At 37.8% G+C, this 7,957-nt stretch overlaps 1 long non-coding RNA gene across 1 annotated transcript; it reads left to right on the plus strand.

Moving 5' to 3' along the window:
* The first annotated feature begins 4,274 nt into the window (after nucleotides 1-4,274).
* LOC127092118 (uncharacterized) lies at nucleotides 4,275-7,129 on the plus strand. Its single transcript, XR_007792109.1, has 2 exons — nucleotides 4,275-5,436; nucleotides 6,552-7,129. It is a non-coding gene; the product is annotated as an uncharacterized LOC127092118 (long non-coding RNA).
* The last annotated feature ends 828 nt before the right edge of the window (nucleotides 7,130-7,957 follow it).

Here is a 7,957-nt window from a genome sequence, read left to right on the forward strand (position 1 = left end):
TACATTTCCAGATTCATATCCCACATGATTGCCACATGTGCACCTACATTCAAGCTCCTCCGGAAAGATCAGTCCCATGATTGGACCGAGGATTTCCAGAAAGCTTTCGACAGTATTAAACAATATCTGTCTGAGCCTCCGATTCTGTCTCCGCCTGTAGAGGGAAGACCTTTGATCATGTATCTGACTGTTCTTGAAGACTCGATGGGTTGTGTCCTTGGTCAGCAAGACGAATCAGGGAAGAAGGAGTATGTTATTTACTACCTAAGTAAGAAGTTCACTGATTGTGAGTCTCGATACTCAATGCTTGAAAAGACATGTTGTATTTTGGCTTGGGCTGCTAAGCGCTTACGCCAGTATATGATAAATCATACGACTTGGTTGATATCCAGAATGGATCCAATCAAGTACATCTTCGAGAAGCCTGCTTTAACAGGGAGAATTTTCCGTTGGCAGATGTTGTTATCTGAGTATGATATTGAGTATCGAGCTCAGAAGGCTATTAAAGGTAGTATCTTGGCTGACCATTTGGCACATCAGCCTATTGAAAATTATCAGTCAGTTCAGTATGACTTCCCGGATGAGGAAATTCTGTATTTGAAAGTGAAAGATTGTGATGAGCCTACACTTGATGAAGGGCCAGAGCCTGGTTCCAAATGGAGTATGGTGTTTGATGGCGCTGTAAATCAGTATGGAAATGGTACTGGGGCCGTGATTATTACTCCTCAGGGCACGCATATTCCTTTTACAGCAAGGCTAACTTTCAAATGCACGAATAATATGGCTGAGTATGAGGCCTGTATTATGGGATTGGAGGAATGTATTGATCTAAGGATCAAGCATCTTGATGTATATGGTGATTCGGCCCTCGTTGTTAATCAGATTAAGGGTGAACGGGAAACGAATCAGCCTGGCCTTATTCCATACAGAGATTATGCGAGGAGGATTTCAACGTTCTTTACTGAGGTTAACTTCCATCATATTTCTCGAGATGAGAATCGGATGGCAGATGCTCTTGCTACGCTTGCTTCAATGATTATGGTTAAATTGTGGAATGAAGTCCCCAATATCATCGTGATGCGCTTGGACAGACCAGCTCATGTATTTGCAGTAGAAGAATTAAAAGATGATAAGTCGTGGTATTATGATATCAAGTGTTTCCTTCAGAGCCAGATTTACCCGCCTGGGGCATCTGTAAAAGATAGGAAGACTTTGAGGAGATTGTCAGGCAGTTTCTACCTCAATGGCGAATTGCTTTACAAAAGAAATTTTGACATGGTTCTGCTCAGATGCGTGGATAGACACGAAGCAAACCTGTTGATGACTGAGGTCCATGAGGGTTCATTTGGTACTCATTCCAATGGACATGCCATGGCTAGAAAGATGTCGAGAGCAGGCTACTATTGGCTGACAATGGAGTCTGACTGCTGCAAATTTGTGAAGAAATGCCACAAGTGTCAGATTTATGCTGATAAGATTCATACTCCCCCGACACTTTTGAATGTGATCTCATCACCATGGTCTTTCTCCATGTGGGGAATTGACATGATTGGCATGATAGAGCCGAAAGCGTCCAATGGACACAGATTTATTCTCGTAGCAATTGATTACTTCACCAAGTGGGTTGAAACGGCGTCATATGCAAATGTGACCAGGCAGGTGGTCGTGAAGTTTATCAAGAATCAACTCATATGCCGATATGGTGTGCCAGATAAGATCATTACTGATAATGGATCTAACTTGAACAACAAAATGATGAAAGAGCTGTGTAGCGAGTTCAAGATTGCACATCATAATTCTTCTCCTTACAGACCCAAGATGAATGGGGCTGTTGAAGCTGCTAATAAGAACATTAAGAAAATTATCCAGAAGATGGTTGTTACGTACAGAGATTGGCATGAGATGCTACCGTTCGCTTTGCATGGCTATCGTACATCTGTCCTCACTTCAATAGGGGTAACCCCTTTCTCTCTTGTTTATGGCATGGAGGTTGTACTCCCAGTAGAGGTGGAGATCCCATCAATGAGAGTCTTGATGGAGGCCAAGTTAACTGATGCTGAATGGGTTCAGAGTCGTTATGACCAGCTGAATTTGATTGAAGAGAAGAGATTGACTGCCATGTGCCACGGTTAGTTATATCAGCAAAGGATGAAGAAAGCTTTTGATAAGAAGGTGAAGCCTTGTGTGTTCCGAGAAGGTGACCTTGTGCTCAAGAAAGTCTTGTCTTTCGCGCCCGATTCCAGGGGCAAGTGGACTCCAAATTATGAGGGTCCATATGTTGTTAAGAGAGCCTTTTCAGTCAGCGCTTTGATACTTACAACTATGGATGGGGAGGATTTCACTCGTCCTGTGAATTCAGATGCAGTCAAGAAATACTTCGCCTAAAAAAATAAAAACTGAATAGCTCGCTAAGTTGAAAACCCAAAAGGGCGGCTTAGGCAAAAATAAGCGTCTCGGTGGATTGAAAACCCGAAAAGGCGGTCCAGGCAAAAGTTAGAGACATGAAAAATGAATATAGGTATCCCGCTAGATTGAGTACCTCATCCTGGGGCAATCTAGGCAAAAATTAGGGATTTGGCAAGTAACTGCATCCTGACAAGACTTTGTTCTACAACTGTCGTCCGTCAGAGATCCTTGCTCATTATCAACCAAAGCTTCAAATACATCGGATTCAGAATTGGTGGAGAAATGGTCATTATGTTCAATGTAGCCCTTTTCCAATATATATCACCAATTTCAAATTTGTAAAGATCTATGGAGTCTTGCCATTCGCAGACTACCATTCTATCAAATAAATTTGAGCCTTTTATCCAATTATTGGCACTCTTATTTGTTTCTATTCAACAAATACTTTGCATGTTTTGATTAAGAAAATATCATTGTTTTAAACGATCAAATTTTTTATAATTTTTTTTAAACAAAGTGAACATTCACAATGACGAAAGGATACTTAGGAGATCCTCAGTGCTCTCCCAAGGGTGGTACGATCCCCAATAGGGTAAGATTTTTGTCCATATTCCTGGCATGACTGTATCTCCTCCCTCCGGAACCTTTTGTGGTTTATCCTACCAAGTGGATTGCTTGTTGAGAGTCATCTCTCTTCCCTTCAGCAGAGTAGCAATCTTTCTTCCTCAGCAGCTCGGATCTTTTTGGGCAAGAGCGCTATTTGGTGGTTGATCCCGATAAATCCTTTATCTCCTCGGATAGATTCCCCAGTAGAGTTGTTGGTGTGGTGGACCTTGTCTGTGATAACTCTCGTCCCCAGCTGGAATGATTGATGATTCATCCCTTGCAGAGTTCTTTGCTTCCTGGTATCTCTGATCCCTAGCAGATTGGATACTCCCCGGTGAACTTGGCTTTCTCTCTTGAGATGTAGTACCGGGTGGTTGATTCCTGGACCTGGTTGTGTTAGATATGTCTGTCTGTCAGCATACATCATACATAAACCACGCGCATACATGCATAATTATAACATTCAGATATTCATGTTGCATTCTTTGCCATATATCGTTGTTTGTTGTCTCCTGCTATTTGGTGATATATTTCCCCAAGCAGATGTGTGTGTCTGATCTCTCCATATAGAGTCAGCTCCATAGGCAGAAAGCGTCTATCTTTTCTTCCATATTCCCCACCGGGTTATATCCTCGTGGATGTTGATTGTTTTTGTTCCTTCCCAACACATATACTGGGATGGTTTTCCCCATTGAGTTATATCCTCACCGGGACAAGTCTTGATTTGGTGTGCCTATCTAGTTTGATCCTAGATCGGTCTCTTGAGACTCTTTTCCTGTTTCCCCGTGGTAAATGAATAATGGCTTAATAATTAGTAATCATTATCCCCGGCGGAGTCTGTGTTTCTCTACCCTCATACCGGTAGTTGTAAACCCTATTTCTTCCCTTTTTGCAGAGTAACTATTTTTGCTCATCTTTAATTGGTGACAGTTATCTTCATCCAATATTCGGTGATGATATCCTCTCATCTGCTTGGATAATTGCCCTGATTACGCAATTTATCCCCAGCGGGTCATCTCTCATCTACCTTGTTGTTGTTGGTAACGATTGTTTCTCCCCTGAATTGGTCATCATTATATACCTAGTTTCACTACAAGAAAAAAAATGTTTTGTGACACCTAGATTGCGACAGTTCCATAAAAACCATCCTCCTTCATAAGTTACGACAGTTTTGTGCAACTGCCCTTAAATTTTTTTAAAAATTTAAATATTTCACGACGGTTGTAGGTCTAACCATCCTAAAAAGGCGTTCACGACAGTTTAACGACCGTCGCCTCCAAATAAATTCAACAACTACGTATTCCTCAGACAAATTTATAGGAATAACAAAAAAAAATTATTAAAAGAAATTTAGACCTACGACGGTTCTAAAACGGCCGTCCCCCAAATTCTTTAAGAATCCGCGTGGACCAAAAGTTAAATAGACGAAAGGAAAAGTTCTTTTAAGAACAACATCTTTTCAGCTTCTTCTTTTCATCACTGGAAAGCTTGAAACAACCACCACCACACACCACTGCAGAAACCCTAACGCCACCTTCCCTTGTATTTCCATCTTATAAATAATGAGTAATTCAATTCTGTACTTTACCCAACCCTAATTTTTGTTTTGATTTTAGTTTCCATTTGATTTTCTGCTCACTATATTTCTAGGTTTTAATTTTGATTTTGGTTTCAATTTGGTGCTCACTATATTTCCAAGTTTCAATATCAGTTTCAATATTGATTTCGATTTCCATTTTTTTCACTACATCTTCAGATTCTGTTTTCAATTTCCAGGTTTCGACTTCAATTTCAGTTTCCAAGTTTCGATTTCAATATGGGCTGAAGTGCACTTAATTATTTTGTTGATTTATGGTGTTCTTCTGACTTAATTTGGCAGTTGAATTATTCTCTATTGGAGTGAGAATATAGAATCTTAAAAAGTTCCCATAGGAGCCATGAGGTTCAGGAACTTTTGAAGATGAAAGTAAGGAAACATCTGCATTTCTTGGTTGTACTAATGAGTGGACCAAACACAATTGTCCTCAACATACACGATACTGTTACAAGTCACCGGATAAATGTGACCGGAAGTTATACACTTCAGTTGTTTCAAGTTACTAAAGTTTTGCAAGAAGATTCTAACATGAACTTTATGCTGCCCTAGATTTACTGCAATGTTTCAAGTTACTCAAGTTTTGCAATATGATCCCGACATGAGCCATATTAAGTTCTATCATGTTTCTATATTTCCTTTCCTTTTTGTGTCCATGATGTAACTTCAGTACTTTAATATCATATAAACTAGTTTCATTCTACATGTGTAGGGCATCCCCAATGGGGATTGGTTTTAACCAACATGATGTTGCGGGATTTGCGGCGAAAACAAAATTTAAGAGACAGAGGACGGACAATTGCTCACTTGCATTCAGTGTGAACATAAATGTAAGCTAATATATATACATAGTATATTGATTATTGATTACAGATTGATGGATAACCATGGTACTTTGTGTTCATGATTGTTTAGAACTCTCAACTGCTTCCATGTTATATTATATGTATTTTCATCTGATGGCAGTGAGATGTCAATACCTATTCCTCTGGGTCTTTCATAGGATTTCATGTAAAATAAACTTAAGGCTCAAAATATTATATGTATTTTCCTCTGATGGCAGTGAGAAATCTAAATTCATTAGTGTAAGATGTGAGAAAATGGAGAGGGAAATGTTTCATTCTTTTATTCACATTTTATTCTTCTGTTTGGTATGAATGATTAATTAAAGTTGGGCATTTTTAATTTTAAAATTTGAACGGCAACCACTTAGTCATTAACTACTTAGAACTAAAAATTATTATATCATGTGGTATGTTGGTTCTATTGATAGCAATGCCAAATCATTTAACCCAATTTATTTTTGTAAAGTCCACATTTTAAGAATCAATTATTGATCCATAGATTGGATTAATATACCATGTGGATAAATATTCTCAAGATGAGATTAAAATTAGTTGGTTCCCTTTATTATTTCATCTCCCGTTCAATATATATTAGTGTCAATATATATTAGGGTCTACCTTAGTGAGTAACTTTTGTTATTATGTGAGCTATATTACTTAAATATACATAGGATGTTCCTCTTTTTTAGATCATGATATGAATATACAAGATTTTTGTGGTACAAGGTATGCTCTGCTACACTAATTATCACTACACTACCAATACTAATGTTTTAAAAATAAGATAAAACTAATTGTAAGGTTGTCATCTTAATTTTTTGCCATTCTAACATTTTGAACATGACGATAAATGTTTGTATTTGGAATACTTTGAATTCAATCTCACTAGTGAACATAATTAAAACAGTGTTGGAACCACATCAAGTTGTAAGAATGATACTTCATATATAGCATAGTGTGATATACTAGCATACACAATAAATCAATTATGTATTGATGTTCACTTGGGAAATTACTGTGAAATACTCGTGCATTGTGTCCTGTAAAATATTATTGCAGTTATTAAATATGTAACTTATTTATTGGTTTTTGCATTGCAGAGTGGAAAAAACAATCAACTTTTCTTGTCTGAACGAGATAGTTGATCTTCATTTATTCATATAAGATATGATAATTCATTCTCAAAGCTGAATGAATCCCAAGATGACACTAATTCAAGCTGTGTTAGTATGATGGATTGCAATCATGCTGATATCAAACTTATTTGGGGACCTTCAGGACAGGGAAAACAGAGACAATTGCATGCTTATTATTTTCACTACTCAAGTTAAAAACAAGAACATTGGTATGTGCTCCAACTAATACTGCAATTTTGGAAGTAGCAATTTTGGAAGACAATTGCTGTTATTTTTGAGATAATTCAAAACCTTTATAAAGGTCAATTTTTATTTTCTTTTAAACTATTATGTAGTATGTAAACCCTCCTCCGGGCACTGTTATTTCTTTTCTTTTAAAGTTTTCATGTTATATCAAGATTTTGATTTTCTTTGTATTCGTTGAAGCTGTCTTTGATTTCTATCAGAAAATTTTATAGTGTATCGGTTATGGCAATAGCAATAAGGAATACTTTATAATATTTATAGATTTGAAATAGAGTTAGAATTTAGTTTTTTTTTTATTTTGTATGCTAAAATTTTGTGGTGGAATTTTATATTTTTTAAATATTCACAATTTGCGGCGGTTCAAACCGTCGCAATTTACCTTCAAAACAAAATTAATTGTCAGGTATAGAACTCTTGCAGTTATAATTTTGTGGCGGTTTATAACCGCCCCAAATATTTACGACGGTTGACATAACGGTTTTCTGAACTGTCGCAAAACAGCCCCGCGACACACACTTTAACGACGATTGGGAAACTGTCGCAAAACAGATTTTACGACGGTTTGAACTGTCGTAACCAGTCAAAAAAACCGTCCTAAATCACTTTTTTTCTTGTAGTGTTTCGGTATCCCGATGCCTTTTCTTTTCAGTCGATTTATCCTTTATTAACCCAGTAACCGGTTGTGGATAATCGTCCATGCGAGTATATTATCTATGTTCTGACGGTAATAGATAGTATATCTCATGCACTCTCGGGTCTGAAGCCTTTTGTTCTTCCCCAGTTGAGTAAGATTCGTATCCCCTTTGTGGAGTCGAATATCCATCCTGTAATCGAGTTTGATTTTAGCCCTCTTTTGGATGATGAGTGTTTTGGGAATATTCCCCAATTCACGCCTTGGTTGGTCACCTATTATATGCCCAGTAACCGGTATCCCTGGTGTTCCTTCCTCTCTGCTCCCTATTATGACTTTTTGTCCCCTGTGGAGTCAGAATCCCTGAGTTGAAGTATACCTTTTAGGTTTTCCTCAGACGTTTTGAAGTTTTGATATCTCTCACCCTTATGCCGGTCTTGGATATTCATCTCTTCCTGAGCATGTTGTATCTCTCACCTTCATACCTGGCGTT

This window comes from Lathyrus oleraceus, chromosome 6, assembly GCF_024323335.1.
Source record: "Lathyrus oleraceus cultivar Zhongwan6 chromosome 6, CAAS_Psat_ZW6_1.0, whole genome shotgun sequence".
NCBI classification, from domain to species: Eukaryota; Viridiplantae; Streptophyta; class Magnoliopsida; order Fabales; family Fabaceae; genus Lathyrus; species Lathyrus oleraceus.